This window comes from Panthera onca, chromosome C1, assembly GCF_046562875.1.
Source record: "Panthera onca isolate mPanOnc1 chromosome C1, mPanOnc1 haplotype 2, whole genome shotgun sequence".
NCBI classification, from domain to species: Eukaryota; Metazoa; Chordata; class Mammalia; order Carnivora; family Felidae; genus Panthera; species Panthera onca.
Genome location: NC_138346.1, coordinates 82,356,437 through 82,378,535, shown reverse-complemented (window position 1 = coordinate 82,378,535; position 22,099 = coordinate 82,356,437). Strand labels below are relative to the sequence as shown.

General features: G+C 45.5%; 1 long non-coding RNA gene across 2 annotated transcripts in view; it reads left to right on the top strand.

The window, feature by feature from the left end:
• The first annotated feature begins 8,787 nt into the window (after positions 1-8,787).
• LOC132673664 (uncharacterized) overlaps positions 8,788-22,099 on the top strand; it is a 35,084-nt gene continuing 21,772 nt past the window's right edge. The window contains exons 1-3 of one of the 2 annotated variants that reach the window (XR_009608150.3): positions 8,788-9,084; positions 13,087-13,197; positions 15,154-21,494. This is a non-coding gene — a long non-coding RNA (uncharacterized LOC132673664). Of the gene's footprint in view, positions 9,085-13,086; positions 13,198-15,153; positions 21,495-22,099 lie in introns of those variants that run through there. The other variant, XR_009608149.2, reaches the window with a different exon arrangement.

The following is a 22,099-nucleotide window of genomic DNA, read 5'->3' as shown; positions in this document are numbered from 1 at the left end:
ATGACCATAGGGTTCTATGCCACCATTTAATGTTGTTTTAGAAAGGTCACTCTGATCAGAGAAGAGGTTGGATCATTCTTCCTATCCTCCTGGAAAAGTGCCAACAGTTCAAGTTCACTCCATTGACCTCAGGGTAAAAACCCAGCTGCTCTCTGAGATACTCAGTCAAGATATCATTGACCTCAGGGTGCCTGGGTGCCTGAATCAGTAGAGCAGTTGAGTGTCCAGCTCCTGATTTCAGCTCAGATCATGATCTCATGATCCCAGGGTCATGGGATCCAGCTCAGCATTGAGCTCTGCACTGAGCGTGAAGCCTGTTTAAGATATTCTCTCTCTCCCTCTGCCCTTCTCTCCTTCTCTCTTAAAAAGAGAGAGAGAGAGAGAGATTATTGACCTCCAAAATTAAGGCATAGGGAATAGCTAGGTTAAGGTCAACAACTTAATACGATTGTATTTAGAACCCAGAGCCATAAGGTTGGAATCAAAAGTCTTATACTGTGGTCTCAGCTCTGCTCCTGTTTATCCATGTGACTTTGAGCAAATCACACCATTCACTGGGCTTACTAATTTCAAGTAAATAATAGATTTATTCTCAGATTAATGTTCTTTATTAAAAAAAAAAAAGATTTCATTTTTAAGTAATTTCTACACCCAACGTGGGGCTTGAACTCACAACCCCCAGATCAAGAGTTGCATGTGCTCCTGACTGAACCAGACAGGCGCCCCCCCCCCAAATTAATGTTCTAAGATTCAATGGCAACCCTGCTAGGGCCTTCTGGGTTAATCTTTGTCAGATATACCTACTCATGGACTGACAATGAAGAGACAATTTCTTGAAGTACTTTTTTAAAATTTAAATTTAATTTTATTTTTATATTTTAATTTAAGTTTTTATTTTGAAGCACTTTCTCCATGTAACTCACCCCCCTCCAACACAGTCCTTCACTTCACACTGTCCTTTTTGTTGGACTGAATCAAATCAAACAGATGGGGCAACAAGGAACAATCCCACTGATGTGTGCATGTTGTCCTTAGACCTCACAGCAGGCTATTAGCTCCCTCCGACTGGATTTTGCCTTTCTCTTTTTTTACTACAAAAGATTATATGAGGCACAGCTCCTCATTAGGCAAGAAGCTAATGCTTTCTCCAGGACCAGAACAGGAAGCTACATGGGATGAGCTTTGATGGGCACCAAAACTTATACCAGCCCGTCTCAATGTCTGAAATTTCCATGACCAAGATTAACAAATCCCTGTGAGATCAGACAAATGACCTGACAGCCTGACAATTGTATCAAGAATGGCAGGGAAGATGGGGGTGGGGTGTCCCAGTATCACATTCTGTCATTCCAGGTGACAAAATGGTAGTGTGCTTGTCAACATGCCTAAAAATGATGCCACTTACGTGATGACATGTAATTCATATGTTGTTCTGCATCTACGAAACTCCTTTTTTCCAAGGTAGGAGAAAAGAACAAAGAACATAAATGGCACCTCCTGTCAAGATTCACCACCACTATGTACACGTCACCTGTGTGTGCCTACCCTGACCTCAGCTGGGTGGCTATCATTCGACATCTTGGTAGTAGTCAGTGATGCCTGAAGGCTCATGATGAAGGCTTCCCCTCCACATGTCCAGTGGCTGATTGATGCAGGCTGTCAGCCAGGACCTTGACAAGGACTGTTGGCCAGAACACTTACACTTGACTTCTCTGTGTGGTCTGGGCTTCCTCACAGCATTGTGTCCGGCTTCTAAGAGCAAATACTCCAAGACACAGAGAAAGAGCCATGTGGAAGCTGTATTGCCTTTTCTAATCTAACCTCTGAAGTCACATGTCATTGCTTCTACCTAATTCTACCTAATTCTACCTAATTCTACCTAATTCTATCTAATTGGTTAGAAGCAAGGCCCTTAAGCCAGCCTGTATTCTAGAAAAGGGAAATTTGACTGCCATTTTTTAAAAAAAGAAATATTCTCATTTTTTAAAAATGTACATTTATTTATGAGAGAGACAGTGCAAGCGGGGGGAGGAGCAGAGAGAGAGGGGAGAACAGAGGATCTGAAGTGGGCTCTGTGCTGACAGCAGAGAGCCTGATGCAGGGATTGAACTCACAAACCATGAGATCATGACCTGAGCCAAAGTCAGACACTTAACTGACTGAGGATCCAGGTGCCCCTTGATTGCCTTTCTTGATGGAGTGAAAAAAAATTTGTAGACACATTTAAAACCACCACGTAAGTTTTGAACAAAACATGTGGTTGGAACATATTCTTCTTGCTCTGTAGGTATTGCTAAGATAAAATAATTGCTAATGTTTTCGGAGCACTTGCCATGTGCCAGGAACAATGCTAAGCATGCTACATGGTGTGACAGTTAGATGACAAACTATCCCATATTCTACAGGACAGGTACTGTTATTTCCCCATTTCATCAATCTGGAATCTAAAACTTGAAGACCTTAGATAATTTGTCCATGTTACCCAGGTAGAAAGTGGCAGTCCCAGGACAGGAGCCCAGGCAAGCTTGTCCATTAATAGCCAAACTGTCAACATTTCCTCAGGCTCTCTTTTGCATGTATGAGTTTCAGGTGCATGAAATAGATTTTTCAAAGTTAATAAGTGGATGTATAACTGTATCCAACCTCACACACAAAATATGCTTGTACAGTTCCTAACAATAAGGAGAAAATATCTTCCTGGTAGCTGTTATTGGAAGGTTTTTGGAGGGAGGAGGTTGGATTTGAAGGAAAGATGCTAGGATAACCCCTTTGTGGGGGTAACAGGTGCCTCCCTAGCTAGGTTTCAGGGCAGGAGGGACCTCCTTTTTTTTTAATGTTTATTTATTTTTGAGAGAGTGCAAGTGGGGGAGAGACAGAGAGAAGGATGGAGACAGAAGATCCAGAAGTGACTCTGAACTGACAGCAGTGAGACCGATGCGGGGCTCAAACCCACAAACTGTGAGATCATGACCTAAGCCAAAGTCGACGCTCAACCAACTGAGCCACCCAGATGCCCCAGGAAGGAGCTTCTTGAAGGGAGAGGTATTGAGGGTTGTGGAAGAATGGTGAAGAAATAGGCAATTTCCAGGCCTTCCAACCCACCCCTTTTTCCATAAGACAATCAGAAGGAGATTTTAGGAGCAGAGACATCTAAAAGAGATTTCTTTCCTGCAAAGGGATTTGTAAGATGCTATGTGCTGTGTAACATGAACTCCCCCCAGACCTCCAACATTTTTATGTGAAATTACAAAAATTCATGGTGGGTGTGTATAGTTCAATTTATTTATTTATGTTTTTTTTTTAAATTTTTTTAACATTTATTTATTTTTGAGACAGAGAGAGACAGAGCATGAACAGGGGAGGGTCAGAGAGAGGGAGACACAGAATCTGAAACAGGCTCCAGGCTCTGAGCTGTCAGCACAGAGCCTGACACGGGGCTCGAACTCACAGCCCTCACGGACCGTGAGATCATGACCTGAGCTGAAGTCGGCCGCCTAACCGACTGAGCCACCCAGGCGCTCCAGTTCAATTTATTTTTATAGCTAGTTTAGAGGGTGAGTTTTGTATCATGAATTGCTCAAAATTAGCCTATGCTAATAAAGCGGGGGGCACTAGCCTCTGGGTTCTTAAATCATGCCCTATAACAAGTAGTTCGTGTCCTTGGCAGAGTGATGGAATTCATTAACTAGTTTCAGTCCCACTAGGAGCCTGTTCATCCTTCCCAGTAATTGGCATCAAGCCCAATCTGTTCCAGGAAGAATGAATTTCCTCACTGAGCATATGCTTACTGAGTGTCTATGGCACTTGTCATACCCAGATATGAACAAACCTCAGTAAGACTAAATTCCGGATTGAGGGGCTGTTCACCTTGTTTTGCCTACTTTGGTTACCAGGAATCTACGTGGAAGGTAGGTCTCATTTGGTCCAGATATGTAATAATTCTGCAATGAGTATGAAACCAACTCCAAGTACCCACTGAGACTAACCCAACACTCTGTAGTGAGAATCAAATAAATTTTTTCTTTATGCTTACACCAAAGAGCCTCCAGGATTGTCTTTGGCTCCCTTTCATTAGGGAAGTGGCAATAACTCTTAATCTGTCTAGCTGAAGGCACAGCTCAGGTCTGATCTAGGCCAACTTTGGGTTTCCTGTGTTGTTCTTGTCCACTGTCGTCTGCTGCCTCTTGCCACAGATTCTTGGTGATAAGCCTCAACATTTACACCAAACATAGCCATTGAACACTTAGGTGACAATTGTTTTCTTCAAAATGCTTCCATTTCCTCCATCAAGCTCTGAAAAATGGCCCTGGGATGGTAGGTTCCGTAGCTTCCTACACTACCACCTGCACACTCTGATGGTTATTGTGCTTTCCCTGTGGAGATGACTACACATTTACAGCACCAAAAGGAGCAAGGGCTTTATGACCCTTCTCATGGGAGGTATTACTTATATTCTGATTGGAGTCATAACTTAAAATGGATCCCTCATTGTGTAGAAATGTGGATACCATGACCCCTCCTATGCAATACCGTTAAGCCTCTCTCTGTCAAGGTTCCCTTAAACAGTACTGTTTAATCATTTTGTAGAATACTGTATCATTTCCCCTAATTGTCTACAACCTCTTTCTATAAAAGGACTTCATTTTTAAATACTTGTGATGTCTTTCTACCTCTCCACCCTGCTGACAATCAGACTTGACTGTGGACTAGTTTTGGCCAGTGAATTGTGAGTAGAAGTGACAGAGCCTGTTCCAAAAAGAAGCCTCAAGAGTCACTGTGTGTTTCTGTCATGTTTCTTGCTGTTTTCTGTATCCACAAATTTATATTTTAGATGAGGAGTATTCTTTCACTCTCAATCCCCCAGAAGATGAGACATGTAGAATGAAGCTGGATGGAGCTCAGCAGAGCTGTAGCTGACCCGCAAGAGTCATGAAATAAAGAGCATGAGCAAGAAATAAACCTTTGTTGGTTTCAGGCACTAGGATTTTGGGGTGTCACTACAGCTTAACCTAGCATAAGCTGACTAAAACACTCATAATGTAAGTTACATGCTTACTGTGAGGAAGCCTTTGTGGAATATGAAGTTGTACAAGATAGCGTCTGCCTTCTAGAAGCTTACAATCTAAGACAAGATTAGATGCCCAAGCATCCGTTAAAGTAGCAGAAGTGGCTAAGCTGATGAGTGAGGCTGGAGGACCATAAGGCTGGTTAGCAGCCTGAAAAGTGAGAGGGGAAAATTTCACAGAGGAGGTGATTGGGAGGTTCAATGATGCAGGCACTTCAAGGAGAAAAAGGGCTGAGCAAGGTCTTCAAGGAATTACTTCTGAGTGAGTAGGTAGAGCAGGCGGTCCGATGCAAAGGGCTAAGGAGGTAGAGAGGATGCAAAGCCATCATAAAAGATTACTCTTTCAACATGTGTGGTGAGAGAAACCATAGTCATGGGGGAAGTCAAAGATTGCATCAGCTTCACAGAGTGATGCAGCAAGCAGAGTTGGGGATTGCTGCCCTTCCTACACACCCTTCTCTTAGAGCCTGCCCCTGCCCAGTGGGCCTTCTGAGGGAGAGGGCATTGGTTAGCTCCATGCTCCCAGCCTCAGATGATTCCACTGAGGTGGGCACCTGATGTGAGGAGGGCTGATCTAAGCTGCCAATGACCTTTCACTTGAATGATTAGGCTCAAAAGGATGACTGGGGACAGTCACATTCCTTCTCATAGGAGCCCCAAACTAAGAGGTACAGATGAAGCATGCTCCATGGGAATGGACCCTTGACCTGAAAACCAAAGGAAAATAAAGTGGATATTTTCAGGTCACGTACATATCCAAGTCATGAGGGCCCACAGAGAGTGGCTGGGAAAGAAAGAACAAGAGAACAACAGATACAAGGAGAAAATTGGAGAAGCCATGAGTAAGAGACAATAACGAAGCCACGGTGCTTCATATATGCCAAGCACTGTACTAAGTCCTTTACATTGATAGTATCTCATTTATTTCTCCAAAAATCCCTGGATATGGGTGCTGTGATTATCCTCATTGTACAGACGAGGAACCCAAGACACAAAGAAGTGGTGCCCAAGATGACCCACAGTAAAGCCATGATGTAAACTAAGTAGGCTGACTCCTGACTCCCTACTTTTAGCTACCATGCATTACTGCCCTTTGAAAGGGACATGAGAGGCACTTCCTGCAGCCCTTGGGAGTCAACACTTCCTAAGCTCAGGCAGTTTTGTTTTATTGGATATCCTGAGATCATATGAGCCATCCAGAATGGGTTTCAGCTCCCGGCAACCAAAATAACCCAAACCAAACCAGATGGGGAGATTTGGTCTTTCCAAATGAAAGAAAGAGGGGTGTCCATGTAGCAGACCTATAAGGAAGCACAGGGGGATGGGATTAAGGGCAAGGGAGAGACTTTTTCTCTCCCATAGCCAGAACCATATGGCTTAGTTTTACCATCAGGCACCCACAGTGCCATATGGTAGCCAGTTAACTAACCAAACAAGACTGACACATAATTCAGGCTGTACCTTTCTGGTAGCTGTTATGGGAAGGTTTTTGGAGGGAGGAGGTTGGATTTGAGGGAAAGATGCTGGGATAACCCCTTTGTGGGGTAACAGGTGCCTCCGTAGCTAGGTTTCAGGGAAGGAGGGAGCTTCTTCTTCTTTTTTTTTTTTTTAACGTTTATTTATTTTTGAGAGAGCGCAACACAACACAAGGGGTGAGGTTGGGCTCACATGCCTCCTCCTTTCTGAGTCTTGGTTTCTCTGTCAATAAGATGGGAATGATGATTTTAAAAAATGGAGAGAATTTGACTTATCAAGACTTTGGGGAGACTAGGAAGGTGCAGATCAGCACAATGGGGCTGCCCCCTGTGGCTGCCAGACCTGGCATTTTAGGTCAGGTTTTCCAGAGACAGTCTCTGAGATGGAGGTGTGAGTGCAGGAAGCTTATCAGGGAGTGTGCTCGGTATCAACACCTGTGAGGACTGAGGGCATCTGGCTGAGCAGAGGGAGAAGTCACAGCAATGACAGCAGCCAGTTCCAGGGGGAACTTGAGCTCTTCAGAACTGTCCCCACAGCGATGGGCTGTGCCTTTGTACCCACCTCACCGAGAAGTCTTTGAGCTTGGGATGCTCTGTTAGGTGAGGCAGCTCCCTTGAGTCAAGGGCAGTTCCTGGGAAGAGGCTCAGTTCTGAGACTTTCAGAAGCAACACCCCATGTGGATGGGGGAATGTGTGCCTTGGCCCTGAAAGGAAGGATCTGGGTAGCACATCACCGCATTATCTATGCACCAGAACTGAACCCCACTACTCAGGGGCCAAATAAGGCAGGGGAGCATGGACTTTGGGAAAGGTCGGGGGGGCTGAGAGGAGACAGGAGGTGTTTGCAGAAGGTTGTTCCCTACTGGTATAATCTCACTCTGCCCCTGCCTGGAATCAGGAAAGTAAGTGACCAGGGAAAATGCTACGTGAGTCTGGATGTGTGTGGGAACCATAAAGGGGCAAACTCCTGCTCCAGTCTGAGGCCAAGAAGTCACAGTGAGAAGTCAGAAGCTGGAGAAAATAAGGCAAGGAAATTGCAAGGAGGCCATGCAATTAGAGTCTGAGCCAGGTTTAACCTAAATTTCAAAGGGCAGCCAGGTCCCATGTGGGTCACATCAGACAAGGGCACGTTTCCTAGCGCCCAGCTGAGTTTTGAGGATTTCAGATCTCCATGAGCAAAACAGGAGGAAGCAGCTCTCTGTGGGCCATGGGTTCCCAGCCCATAGTTGCCTGTTGAAAAAGTCAGTGAGAGTCGTACTGGGCCTGAGTCAGGTGACGCTTGACACAATGTGTGAGAGGGTAAGCCTCTGCCCCACGCATTCTTGCTGCCGGATTCAGGGGACTATTACAACTGATCAGGTCCCCCAGAATTCATATGCTGAAGCCTTAATGCCCAGGGTGATGGGCACATACGACCTTTAATGAGGTCACAAGGGTGGGGCCCTAATCCAACGGTACTGGTGTCCATATAAGAAGACACCACAGGAGTGCGTGCCCAGACAGAAGGCCACATGAGGACACAGCGAACACACGGCCATCTGCAAGCCCAGAAGAGAGGCTTCAGGTGACACCAAACCTGCCAGCACCTTGGTCGTGGACTTTCAGCCTCCAGAACTGTGAGAAAATTAATTTCTGTTATTTAAGCCCCCCAGCCTGCAGCTCAGGCAGACTGAGACCGGGAGGTAGCCAGCTAGGCGAGCATCGGGCTGAGAAGGTTGGTGCCGGAAGCAAAGCCCATCTGTGTGTCCTCCTGTTTCTCCCTCTTCTCTTTCCTGCCTCACACAGTCCAACGCTGGAGGGACTGGTCAGTGGCCAGGGGACACCTGGAAGAGTGGCGTTTAGAGGCTACATGTAGACTCTGGATACACAAAGGTTGAACATGAGAAATCAGGGCCTTCCGGGTTGCTCTGCAAACCGACTTCCAGCCCAGTGTTCCCAGCTGCATACACTTAAGGAGGGAGGGGGAGGGGAAGCAGCCTCCTTCCTTTCTGGCAGCTTGCTTTGCTGGCTGGCTGGTTAGCCATAGCCAATGTCACTGACCTGAATTTGGCTTTCCAAAAAAAATTGTTTCACTATAATTCTTTTGGTTCCACTTTGGAACTTGGATAAAAAATATGATCCCATTTACAAAAATATTCCAAATACCCAAATCAAAACTGAAAGCTAGGAAGGCGAGTTAACTTTCTGGGCCTCCTTATCTGAAAAACGAGGCAGTCACACTAGATTTGTGGTTGAAAACATTTTTTTTTTCTTTAAACCACAAGAAGCCTGTCTTCAAAAGAAGTCTTGCCAGGAAGCAGAAACAAAGGAGGTACCTGTGAGCTGGGCTGCTCTGATCAAAAGGGGAGAAGTGGGTTCTAGAAACCTGCCCACCAAGGTGGGGCTTTACTAAGCAGGGTCTGAAACCCATTTGCTATCATCGCCTAAGCCAGTTGGTAGAGATGCAGCCGGTGATGGCCTCCTGCCTTCTCCCAACCTGCCTTTGTCCTTAAGAGGAGAACAAGGCCCAACATGTTCGCTGAGGCCTCTCCTGGGGAGAAGATGGTAGGTGGGGTGGGCCTGTGTGGAATGGGGTGGGGGAAAGGTGAGAAGGTGTGGGGGTGCTGGAGGGGCCTGGCAGGTTCAGGGGAGGCAGGGAGGACGCACTATAGCGGGGCCCCACTGAGGCTGGCCCAGCCTGGCCTCTACAAGGAGTAAGTTCACCGACTGATTGGTCCTCACCCTGCTGCCTCCCACAGTGGTCCAGATAAGGGAGAGAGGAAAGAGCAGTACGCATTTAAAGATCAGAAAGTATCTTTGCATCCTCTACCTCCTTTGCTAAACTGGCATCTCCTCCTTCATTCATTCCTGGCACTCTGTCTCCTTAACCGTACCCCATCTTCCCCACCCTGCAACCAGTGTTCTGGAGTAGTTGGGTGGGGATAGACCCGCCTCCCCCAAAAGTGAGTCAGGCTTCAAAATTATTTAGTTCTCAGGCTTTGCAATCGAAACTCTCATCACTGTAATTCTGGGCATTAAGAAAGTGTTTCCCAAAGTGTGGCTCACAGATCACCCTATCAGCAACACCTGAGGAGCTCATTTGCAAATTTCCTCGAACCACCCCAGAGCCCCAGGGTCATAATCCTTGAGGCGGGGCTTCAAAACCTGGGTCTGTAACAAGCTGCCCAGCTCAGTGATGCACTTGACGTCTGAGGAAGCTCTCTAGACCCTCTGGTTGTGCTGTGTGTGTGTGTAGATGTCTCTGCTATTCTGTAGCAGATCTCTTTCCCCTTGGGACCCTCTCTTTGGCAGCCTGAGTGGGATTTGTCTGCACTCTGGGAATGTGCCCATAGGGAATGTTGTGCCTCCAGGCTCTTGTTGATATCCAGCTAAAAATGCAACTGTAGATTCACCCAAATTAAGATGAAAATATTTCCACCCTCAGTCGGTTAAGCGTCCGACTTCAGCTCAGGTCACAATCTCACGGTTCGTGAGTTCGAGCCCCGCGTCAGGCTCTGTGCTGACAGCTTGGAGCCTGGAGCCTGCTTCCTAATCTGTGTCTCCCTCTCTCTCTGCTCCTCCCCTGCTCACACACTGTCTCTCTCTCAAAAATAAATAAAGATTAAAAAAAAATTTTTTTAAATATTTCCACCCTCATGCATTCCCTTGCCAATCAGCTGCCTCTCTCCATGACCTCTGGATGTCACTACAAGCCAGGTTTCTGTAGCTGCCCATGCTCTCAGAAAAGGGCTGTCCTTCCAGAAACCTCCAGCTGGAATGAAGGGGTATAATAAGCACTGCTCTGAGGGGCCCTGGAGCACCAGGCAGCAGGCCCTGCTTCCCCCAGACCCCAGGGTCCAGGAGTACTCTCACTCTCTGGTTCTGCCTCCCAGAACTGGGGGCTGGGATGGCCAGGGTTGTACTGCCATCCGGGCTTAAGGCAGGGCAGGGCTACCCTCAAATCCCATGGGGATACCCTAACTCAGCACCTCATCAGGCAAAAGAGGAATGAAGAATTATCTCTGCAGGTTTTCATGAAGTCAAAGACTCTCAATCTCCCATCCCCTTCCTAGACCCTAAAGGGAGCAGGAGATAGGGACAAATTACAGACTTTACAGTCCTGCTTTCCACTGGTCCTCTTACCAAGGAGCAGGGTAAGGAAGACACATATCCTTTGAGCACCAGGGCAGGGACTTGGTCTTCAGAGCATCTCACATGTTCATTTAACAAACATTTATTTAGTGCTGATCATTTGAGGCTCTCTCAGTAGTAATACTAATGGCGGAGATCACACGTGGGTTTCTACAGGCCAGGAGCAGGGCTAACACATCACACGCATCATCATGCCAGAGTCCAAAATGTCCAAGGAGGCAGGAACTTCTCTTGCTCCAGGGGAATCTGCCCCTTAGATAAGTCCATACAGAGTGGACTGGCAGAGCTGGGAAGGAGCCCTGGTCACAGGACCACACCTGTGGATGGTCCTGTGTCACAGGTAAGGAAATGAGGCTCAGAGGGACAGGAATGGCTGGTTCTTAGTCTTGGTTCAGTCTCGAAACATTGCTAAAAATGCCAACTCCTTAGGGAAACTTCTTCAGCAGGCAGCTGCAATGTGTTTGTTCGTTTGTTTGTTTGTTGGCATGTGCATACATGTACTATATTATACACTGTACCATGTAACACATTAATAATATCAGTGAAACATACATTGAATTACAAAATTAAAAATACAGATGAGTAGGCATTCTAATATTTCTTATGCACCCTGGCCTAAGCCTTTTAATCACATCAGGTACATGTCTCTGATTCCTTAACTGTTCTGGTGGTTACTGTGAGGATGAAAAGGGAGAAATACTTTGAAGTTAAAATGACTAGTAAGTGCAAATTAATCTAAATAATAAGCATAATTTATTCCTATAGGATATCTTGATTGAGCCCCTGTGCATGTCAGGACTTGTGCTGGGTACAGTGGGGAGGTCACAGAGAGTCCCAGCAAAAGCTTGTCCACAAAGAGGCAATTGCTAAGGAGACAGGAGATATAAATACCATTGCCTCGAGTACAGATGGAGCAACCAGGATGGCTAAAACACTAGGTTCTATAAGACTTCTGGGAAAGAGATGCAACCTTCCCAGTACAACCACTAGTAATATGCTTAATCCTTATTCTCCTAAGAGTCCACAATGCTTATTAAATACACTGTAACAAGAACACAAGCTATACCGTAAAGGGCTGAAAGTAAGACAATGTGTCAACTGTCATCATCGATAATGTCTGATCAGTTCAGATGGGTGAGTCCATCATGTCTGCATGAGGCAAAGTACTAAACCTGTGGAGGAAACACAAGCCAATCCAGGCAATCCATGTGTCTGTGTGTTGTGACAACATAGTTGGAAATAAACTTAGGAAGGTGGGGTCCAAATGGATTAAACCAATGATGCTGAGCGAAAACGGAGGTGTAAATATGTGGTGAGTCAGTTGGCTAGAATGGTAAATGTGGGGACCAAGGAGGTGCATCAAACACATGTGGGCCCTCTCCCCCTGGAAGTTCCTCTTCATGAAATGTTCCCCAGCCAGAAGCATGTGGTAAGCCGTTATTGTTTTCTTGGCCCTAGAGAGAGTCCAGGGAAAGAGAATAAGTGGATGATTCCATGGTCGTACTTGGGAAAGGGCTCCAAGCACACACCTACTAGTGATGGCCTCATTGTCATCTCTGCATCCAGAGGACAAATGGTCAGTAGTGCTATCAAGGAAAAGGGCTGGAGAACGGAGGCAGGAAATCATACCAGCTGGTCTGGAGGGAAGTTGTATTAGTTCACTAGGGCTACTGTAACCAAGTACCACAGACTGGGTAGCTTAAACAACAGAAATTTATTTTCTCATTATTATGGAGGCTAGAAGTCCTAGATCAATGGTCAGCAAGGCTCCTTCCTTCTGAGGACTCTCTCCTTGCCTTGCAGATGGCAGTCTCCTCCCTACGTCCTCACACGGTCTTCCCTTGGTACATGTTTGTGTCCTAATCTTTTCTTATAAGGACATCAGTGATACTGGATTAGGACCCAACCTAATGTCCTCGTTTTAACTAGATTACCTCTTCCAAGACCCTATCTCCAAATATAGTCATATTTATGGTACTGGGGTTAGGAGATTAACATACGTATTTTGGAAGAAGACATAATTCAGCCTATAACAGAAGTGTTTTCTTAACTTTGTTAAAATGAAGCATTGAGAGAAAAAAAGAACTAACTAGCTCACTGTGTGAAATGTCATAAAGGCTTCACTGAGACCTGGTGTGAATGACAAAAAGACTGGCCCAACTTAGCCAGTTTGGGCCAAGACCTCAGGAGTGACCAGCTTCTGCCAAAAGTCTTCTCTACAGCCAGATGATGCTATAAACTGAATATCTGTGTTCCCCTCAAATTTGCATGTTGAAATCCTAACCCTCAATGTGATGGCATTAGGAAGTATGGCATCTGGGAGGTGATTAGTTATGAGGGTAGAGCCCTTGCAAATGTGATAACTGTTTTTATAAGAAGAGATTCAGGAGTTTGCTCTTTCTCTCTGTTCTCCAGCATGTGAGGATATGAGAAGAAAGCCATCTGCAAACCAGGAAGAGGGCTCTCATCAGAACAGAAGCTGCCAGGACCTTGATCTTGGACTTACAGCTTCCAGAACTGTGCGAAGTAAGTTTTGTTATTTAAACCACCCCATCTATGGTAATTTGTTACAGCAGCCTGAGCTAAGACAGATGGCGAGGATTCTAGGAGTGTGATGCCTCAACCACACATGTGAAAAGGAAGAACGTCCTTGATCACAGTTTTGGCCCTATTGCCCATTGGGGTGGAGATGCCTTGCATGCAGCCGCTGTGTGGGCCCCACAAGGTCTGACCTCGAGGCAGAACTTCCAGGGGGCAGGCCGTGATGTTTGCTCTTCTTCCCCAGGAACACGTCCCTAGATTCTTGTTGACCCACTGGCCTCGAGGCAAGTCCCCTTCTTTGGGATGTGGTGCCTCTGGGACGCTGTGTAGTCCAGTTTTGAGATCTCTGTCACTGTGGTGGCCTGAATCTCTGAGAGTCATGGAGAGGAAGCTCTTGCTGATAAGGCAGCGGGGGTTTCCTGGGTGCTGACGCCAGGAGCCATTTGTAATGCTGGTGGAAGCTCTGCACGGCTCTAATCCGGTTTATGCAAACCCAGTCATTTTGCAGCCCACAAGGAAGGCTAGGAGGAGGGATTTGCTTTGATCTATTATCAAAGAAGATTTTGCATTTACGGGAATGGCTAATACTAAAAATATTGCTGTTTGGGAGAAACAGCCAATCTATGTCCTAAATTCAGATATTTGAAATGATACTATAGCATCTTGGAACACCCAGCATTAAACAAACAAATGTGAAACTCCCTGTTTCATTCTTCAGATAAAGACCAAATGAAGAGAAGTACAAAGCATCCAAGCACTTGTGAAAGTTTCCCTCTTCTCTAGTATTGGCATCTTCCATGACCTTGTGTTCCAATCTGGCCATAGCTGTTGAAAAGCAGAGGAATGCTTTCCCTAAAGGAAAAGCCTGGCATAAGGCTCTACACATGAGGGCTGGGGGGTTGGAACCATTGTTTCAGAAAGAACATTCTGCTGTAGCCCAAGGAAATGGGATTGGAGTCAGGAGTCAGGAGACTGGGTCTGAATGCAAGTGCTGCCTCTCACCAGCTGTAAGAGATTAGTTTGAGCAGGTTCTTAACCTCCGAAGCATCTCCTGGACTTCTCCTTTATAGGATGGGAACAACCGTATTTGACCTTACTGCACCTCCTACCCCGCCCCCCCCCCCAATCCTCCTCGAGTTATGGGGCTTTTGTGAGAATCAAATGGAACAGTGTAGGTGAAGGTACTTGTAATGATAAAGCATCATACACCTTGCAGGAGACAATTTTGGGTTTTGTCACCCAACATCTTTTCCTCTCCTTCTAGTATCAGCATAATATAAACTAAATTTAACCCAGACTATAACCCATAACATAAATTTCCTCTGGACAACCAATCTGATCCCACTATTAATCCTTGGGCTACAGGTGTACTTGACCCTGGATAGTCCCAGAAGCTGGGGGTGTGACTCCTTGCATAGGAAAGCCTTGCACCCTCCCACTCTCCTCCTTTCAAACCATCCTCCAGTGTGTTATCCATATTGTAGCAGTTATACAGCTAAAAACCACCTTTCTATACTTTTCTACAGGCAATGATAGGAATGCAAATTATTACCCAAAATTTTCCATTCAAACTGTATTTGGAAGAGATAATTTCTCTGTGACGTTCACATTTTCTTTTCTTTTTTATTTAAAAACACTTTTTTAAACATTTATTTATTTTTGAGACAGAGAGAGACAGAGCATGAATGGGGGGAGGGCCAGAGAGAGAGGGAGACACAGAATCCGAAGCAAGCTCCAGGCTCTGAGCTGTCAGCACAGAGCCCGACGCGGGACTTGAACTCACGGAGTGCGAGATCATGACCTGAGCCGAAGTCGGCCACTTAACCAACTGAGCCACCCAGGCGTCCCATGATGTTCACATTTTCTGTAGGCATGCGTGCTTATGGACACTTTCCATGAAGCAGTGGTTCCACATCTGGTCAATTGTGTCTTGGGTTTCAGAAGCAGTTTGGAGGCAATGTCACAAATCCTGGTACCAGGCCTGAATAAAGCTGGCAAGTTCCTTTCCTTGCTGATCCACAGTGAAAATGTGATGGCCAAAGTAGATGAAGTGAAGTCTATAATTAAATTCCCAGTTGAAGATGGTGTGGCATCTGGCAGTGGCTATCGGCCATGTGAAGATGACAGAGGATGAGCTTGGGCACAACATCCACTTAGCTGTCAATTTCCTGGTACCATTGCTCAAGAAGAATTGGCAGAACATCCAGGCTTTATACATCAAGAGCACCACGGGCAAGTCCCAGAGCCTGTACTAAGGCACAACTTAATAAACCCTAGTGCTACCATTAAAAAAATCTATCTATCTATCTATCTATCTATCTATCATCTATCTATCTCACTCCTTCAGACCATCTGCCAATTTTGTAAGAACTCAGTACTGGAATGAAATCCCTCTCTGCTTTAAATATCTAGAATGGCTTCTGTATTCTGAGTGAATTCTGTCTGGTACAGAAGAGATAGATACTTGGGACCCCATGTGAACCAAGGAGAGACGTATCATAGAATTTCATTCCAAAAGTTGATAGAGGCTAACTTTCCAATGGAGTTGGAAGTTATGAGGCCAGAGCAGCTGGCAGCCATCTTGCCTTCACAAAAGAGCTTGTGTGAGAAAAGTACCAATTAGGGGGCCAAGCCAAGAGATAAGAGAAGCCTGATCTTGACACCATTTAGGTAATTGAATCAAGTAATATTTTGTGCCAAACCTTTCCCTGGACTTTCCAGTTATATGAGTCAATACATTCCTCCTTCTCTCTGAGACAGCTGGAGTTGAGCTAGTCTATCATTTGACCAAAACGTAACTTATTTGGCATAATGATGACCACAGGAGAGAAATAACAGAGCAGCAGTGGTCAGATTGCTATAGATCACATATTCTCAATCAGTGGTCTGCATCGTACAAGTGAACAGGTCTGGGCCTGGGCCTTCTAGGTCACATGAGGGACACGTGAACAATTGGAAAATTCTCCCAGGTGAGCTGGTTCCCACGTGTACCCCTGGTGAACATGGCTACTATGGATCAACTCACAAGGAAGGGAGAACAAAACAGTGGCCATTTCTTGAGAATACTGGAATGTTTGAATCTTAGTTTCAAGCATTATTTTTTTTACTTAATTTTTATTTTCTCCTTTTAGGGTTAAAAAAACAGTATTATAACCACCAGATGAGAATACTATCAACTGAAATATTTCAGCCCAGCTTGTGTAAGCTGAAGCAGCTGGGCCATTTTTTAAAAAATTATAATAAATAAGTGAATACATAATCAATCCCTCGAGTGCCAGCTCTCTATTCTGTTTGCTCCCAGAGCTGTGATTTTTCATCTTTATTCTGTGCCCCCAGAAAGAAAAGCAACATAGGGAAAAATGTTGACAGACTGTTCTCTGTGACATCAACCAACAGAAAAGGCTAAATTGTTGATGCTCATTCCAGAAGGCATTTCTACTGTGGGTTTTGGTGGGTGCAGATTTAGAATAACCCTTTCTTTTCTGGATTAAATATTAACTATTTAATACAAAAAGCCACCTGAGAAGAAAACCCAAATGTTTCGATGTCTGCAATGTGTGTCTGCAATGTGTGCAAAACACAACAGCGGCAGAAATAGGCCTATGGAGTGTAGTTAACAAGCACAGAACTAAATATTGATCAAGCATTTCTCAAGTGCCCGGCCAGGTCTCCTGCAGCCAAAGATGAGCCCAACATGCTCCATTGGTTCAAGAAATTTACTGTCTACAGAGGAACAGACTTGGTGAAAAAACATAATCACTTGATGGAGGATTTCATCTTTGGAATCAAACAAAACTTATTCAAAGACACATCTGAAGCATAAGCTGAGTGATCAAACCAGCTGACTCTGAGGTCTGACTCTTAGGATGGCTCTGAAGTCAGTTCCCAAAGATGATTACTGCAAATATCACGAGCATCCTAGAATGTGTGCATTAGCTCCAAAAGTACCACTTTGAAGGGGCAAATTCATTTCACATATAAGTTCCACTTTGTGGGGGTTTTTTTGTGGGGTTTTTTGTTTTTTTGGTTTTTGTTTTTAGGAACATATACAGGCAAAAGAAATCCCATGATTAAATGCTTGACAGAATTCTTCCCTAAACAGAATTTCTTCAAGATGTCCCTGGATGCGAATACTTATTAGGCCACATAAGCATTAACATTCAGTTATACTGGCCCATTGCCTGTGCCTTGGCATCCCCTGTAAGGCTCCCGCTGGGTATTGCTGGAGACTTGTCTATGTGAAAGAACAATCTCTGCTCTCAGGCCCTTCTGCCTGGCCCCTCACTGCTGACCGCTGCCCCCAAAGCCACTCATGGCCATTTTGGCCAGGATATCTGGAAGCAGTGCCTTCCTCCTTGAGCTCCTGGACACCCTGCAGACATAGGGAGATAGACCTTTATCCCAATCCTGCCTTGTATTTTGTCCTCAGGACCCGAGTCTTGGAAGCTCCCACTGCAAGCAGGTCACTGACCTGCCTGTAGCTTCTTTCCAATCCCAGCCCCTCTACTACAAAGAAGGAGTCCTAGACAGCACACCATCCAGCTCCACTCCCTCCCCACCAGGGTCTGAACTGAAGTCCACATCACCTCCTCTCTTTCTGCACACTGACCCCTGAGGAGCTGGCTACCAGCTTGTGGCTCTGCCAGACAACACATTCCCATTAGGTTCAGCTACTTCTAAAATAAAGATCAGGCAAAAGTCTGAAGAAGTGAGATTTCCTCCTAACACTTCTCTTGATTTCTGACAGAGCTGACTTGAGGTCAAAGCTTACAGTGAGTTAACAGAATGGGTTCTGGGCAGGAGGCTGCCACTCTCCATTGAAAGGGTGGGGACGGTGTCTGCAATTGACTGTACAATTGAGACACCTCACAGACTCCAGGGGGCAGGGACGTCCAACAACTCACAAGGCCAAGGAAAAGAAAGGTGTCACAGATACTGTTCACAAGGGTTTCTTTTAGGGAGTTACAGTGTGGGGAATGCTCACATTCTGCTTTGTAATGGCTGTAATGTTTTCATTCTTTTTAAAAAGTCTCTATTTTAAACAGTTATGGGGAGAATGAAACAAGGTTTCAGATGTGCGTGGTCAGTGCATTCTCCTTCTCCCAGTGACCTCCCAGAACTGTACATTTTATTTGCATAGCTGAAGAATACATTATTTTTATATTAAACAAGCAGGACTATATTACAGATGAAGATACATAAATTCACATGACCTTTTTTTAAAAAGATTTTATTTTTAAGTGATCTCTACACCCAATGTGGGGCTTGAACTCACAACCCCAAGATCAAGAGTCTCATCCTCTACCAGCTGAGCCAGCCAGGTACCCCTAATTCACATGAATTTTTAAAATAGAACAAGGGACTTAAAGGAATTTTCATCTCTGGTGCTCCGAGGCACACATTCGCTCTTGTTAGGGACACTAGAGCAGAAAAGTTTGAGAAGTGGACCCCGGGGAGGCCCCAAATCTCCCTCACTGAGGACTGATGGAGTCAGCTCATGTGTTGGAAAAAACACTCTGAAGGAAGCATGGTGAGTCAGAAGGGAATGGAAGTTAGGTTCTTGAGCTCAACCCCTGGGTAATAATTATACAAGTTACCTCTTGAATCTAGAGCATACTGTGTGTTAGGGCATCCACATACATTTCAAGACCCATGTTTTCATAGGACACTGAGCCTCAAGAAGTGAAGAGCTAGCTCTCAGTTGCATGGCCTGAATTCAAGCCTAGGCCTACTGAATATCATCACCCCCGCACCTTTTGAAAATTGTCCTCATGCTTCCCATCTTCTGGCCTTCTCCATCTCCATCCAATATGGCAGGCTTTCAGAGTCCCTGAGGCCAGGCCCACTTATAGGAAGCCATGATGCCTTAGCCAGCTGACTGGGTCTGGGAACCTGCCACTGGGCTCCCTTGACTTTCAACTAAACCCATTCCCTGAACAGAATGGTCTCAGCCATTCCACATCTAACTCCAGGATAAAGTGACTCCATGATTTTCCCAGAGGAATTCTTGGCGATGAATTTCTAGTGGTTGTGGCTGGCTGTGAAGAAAAGAGGGTGTCCACCGGCACAGAGTGAAGATGAGGCTTACGTAATCCTGAAAAGGGAAGCCCAACAGCCTAGTGTGGAGGAAGAAGAGTGCACTCTCCCCACCCCATCACATCTCTTTTCAGGAAGTTGAACTACTTGAGTGTCCAAGGGAAAGGAACCAGCAGTTCCCACCCATGGCACCTCCTGACATCCCCACCCCCTGGACACCATACCTGTGGCTTCTCTTGCTAGACCTCTGCCTGTAGTCCAGGAGAGAGCATTGACCTGGGGACTTGAAAGCCTTCTGCTTATTGCCGAAGCAGCAGGGGGAGGACAAGGACACTCTCCTCCCTGGTGTGTGCTGTCACTGAATAGGAAATGGCTCCGGCTTTTCTTCCTCTCAGCCTTTGCTTTCTGTTTCAAGTCTGTAGTCTGTATCTCTGAGTCACACAAAACACTTTAGAGCAAACAATAAGAAACAAGTGTGCTTGGAAGGGGAATGTCTTGAATTCTAATGAGCCATTTGCTCTGTAAGGCAACAACATTGTTTTTCGGTTCCAAATTGGACTCTGATCTGTCTACATCTGTTTCTTTCCATACTCTGTCCTCTAGAGCAGGAACTTGGTAGGTGTGAAGCTCCATGAATGCAAGAGGCTGAACAGGGTTTGGAGGAATCATTGGGGCCACACTTTTGGGAGGCTTCAACTGTGATTGCACCTGCTAGGTAACCAACCAATATTTACGTACACTGTGTCCACAGTGTCGGTTATGTGCCAGATACTGTGGTAGGTCCTCGGGATGGAGTATAAAGCAATATGGACAAAATCTCTACTCTTTGAGCTTAAAATCTAATGGGGAAGAGAGATGTTAAGCAAAATTTCCAATGACATTGAATGTTATGAAAGAGAAAGGCAAGATACTGTGGGTGCAAGTAAAGAGTATGTAGCTTGGCTGGGGGTAAGAAGTCTTCTCCCCAAGAAAGTGACATTTAAGGTAAGACCTAAAGGAGTTGCCTGTGTGCAAATGATGAGGAAGGATGGAGTACAGACAGCTCCAACCTAGGGGATCAGCATATGTGGAAAGTTCTGAGGTGAGAGAATGTCCTCGTGTCTGGAGTGAAGAGAACAGGGAGGGAGACCCTGGTTGCCAGTGGAATGTAACTGACAGGTTCCAGGAAAGGAAAACACACCATCAGATTTGCATTTTTTTAAATGTTTATTTATTTTTGAGAGAGACAGAGACAGAATGCAAGTGGGTTGGGGCAGAGAGAGAGGGAGGCACAGAATCTGAAGCAGGCTCCAGGCTCCGAGCTGTCGGCACCGAGCCTGACACAGGGCTCAAACTCACAAGCTGTGAGATCATGACCTGAGCTGAAGTCGGAAGCTCAACCAACTGAGCCACCCAGGTCCCCCATCAGACTTGCATTTTTAAAGGATCACTCTGGCTGTGGTGAGAAGAATGGAGTTGGAAAGAGGCAGGAATCCATTCAGGGAGGTAGCTGTGCCCCTTTGGTCAGTTGTTGGGTGAGAGATGGTGGTGATTTGCACTGGGGCTGTGGCAGAGAAAGTGGAACCAATAAGAGACTGAGTGAGGAGTAACAGGATTAAAACATTCAACACCATCTCCCACTGGAAACTGAGGAGACACTTTCTGCTTTATAAATAACCTCGGGCTTCATTCAAGGGTGCTGTCCACTGGATTTCAATCCACTTGAGAAGGAGGCAAGAACACTTAGACAAGGAGAAGATCACAATTCCATCTCTAATGTATGGGGAAAACCAGAGCCCTCCACTGGCTGCATACCCTCTCCCGTCACCCTCTTCTGCTAATGGCTCTTCTCGGCATCCCATAACAAGAAAAGTAGATTTGCATAATATCTGTGAGGAATGTCTGCCAAGAAATGGGTGCCATCATATTTCAAAGGCAATCCACAGCAGCAAGGACTGGGCACAACTCTCCTAATGGTGACCCTTGATCTTGTTTATGCAGCTTTAGGTTATTGTCATTCAAAGCAAGATGGCCAGACATCAGGAAGAACTATCTGGGCTGAAAATGGTGCAGAGTATAACTATGTCTCCACCTTCTGAAAGATCCCTCCTACCACCACCCTTCTTTTTCTCTTTCATTGACTGCTTCCTGCATCCTAAATGGTGGTAGCCGTACTGTGGGGGGAATCCCTCCCTTTAGTTTGGTCCCCATTCCACCACTGTCAAGGCAACTATTCACTGAGATTGGGTCTGTTAAGGTTCTCTTGCTTATAAATACTCTTGGTTGTAAAAAAATATATAAAATAAAATAAAATAAAATAAAATAAAATAAAATAAAATAAAAAGAACATTTATTATATTGTATAATGAGGAGTCCAGAGAGAGGGTGGACTTCAAGCTTATCGGATCCAGAAGTTCAGTGGACTTATCAGGGACTCTGGATTTTTTCATCTCTCTGCTCTGCTGTTCGGCATGTTCGGTCTTCCTGGGGCTGGTTTCCTCTAGGATACAGCATGGCTGCTGGACATTTGCGGTCACCTGCTTCTTTCCAACAGGAGAAAAGTGTTTCAGTGATCCTCTAGGAGTAGGGAGAAACCTCTCAGAAGTCCTAGCAAAGCTCTCCTTCAGTCCTCATCCTCTCAGAAGCACTCACTAGTGAGAAGGTTGGCCTCACTCTTATCTGCTGAGACTAATTAGGGCTGGAGGTTGGGTTGGGGTCACCTTACCTTGGGTCACAGGGGCTGTGTGGAAGAGTGAGTGCCTGGATGGAATTGGGTTTTTGTTTTTTGTTTTTAAGAAAGAGCCAGGGAGGGGCGCCTGGGTGGCGCAGTCGGTTAAGCGTCCGACTTCAGCCAGGTCACGATCTCACGGTC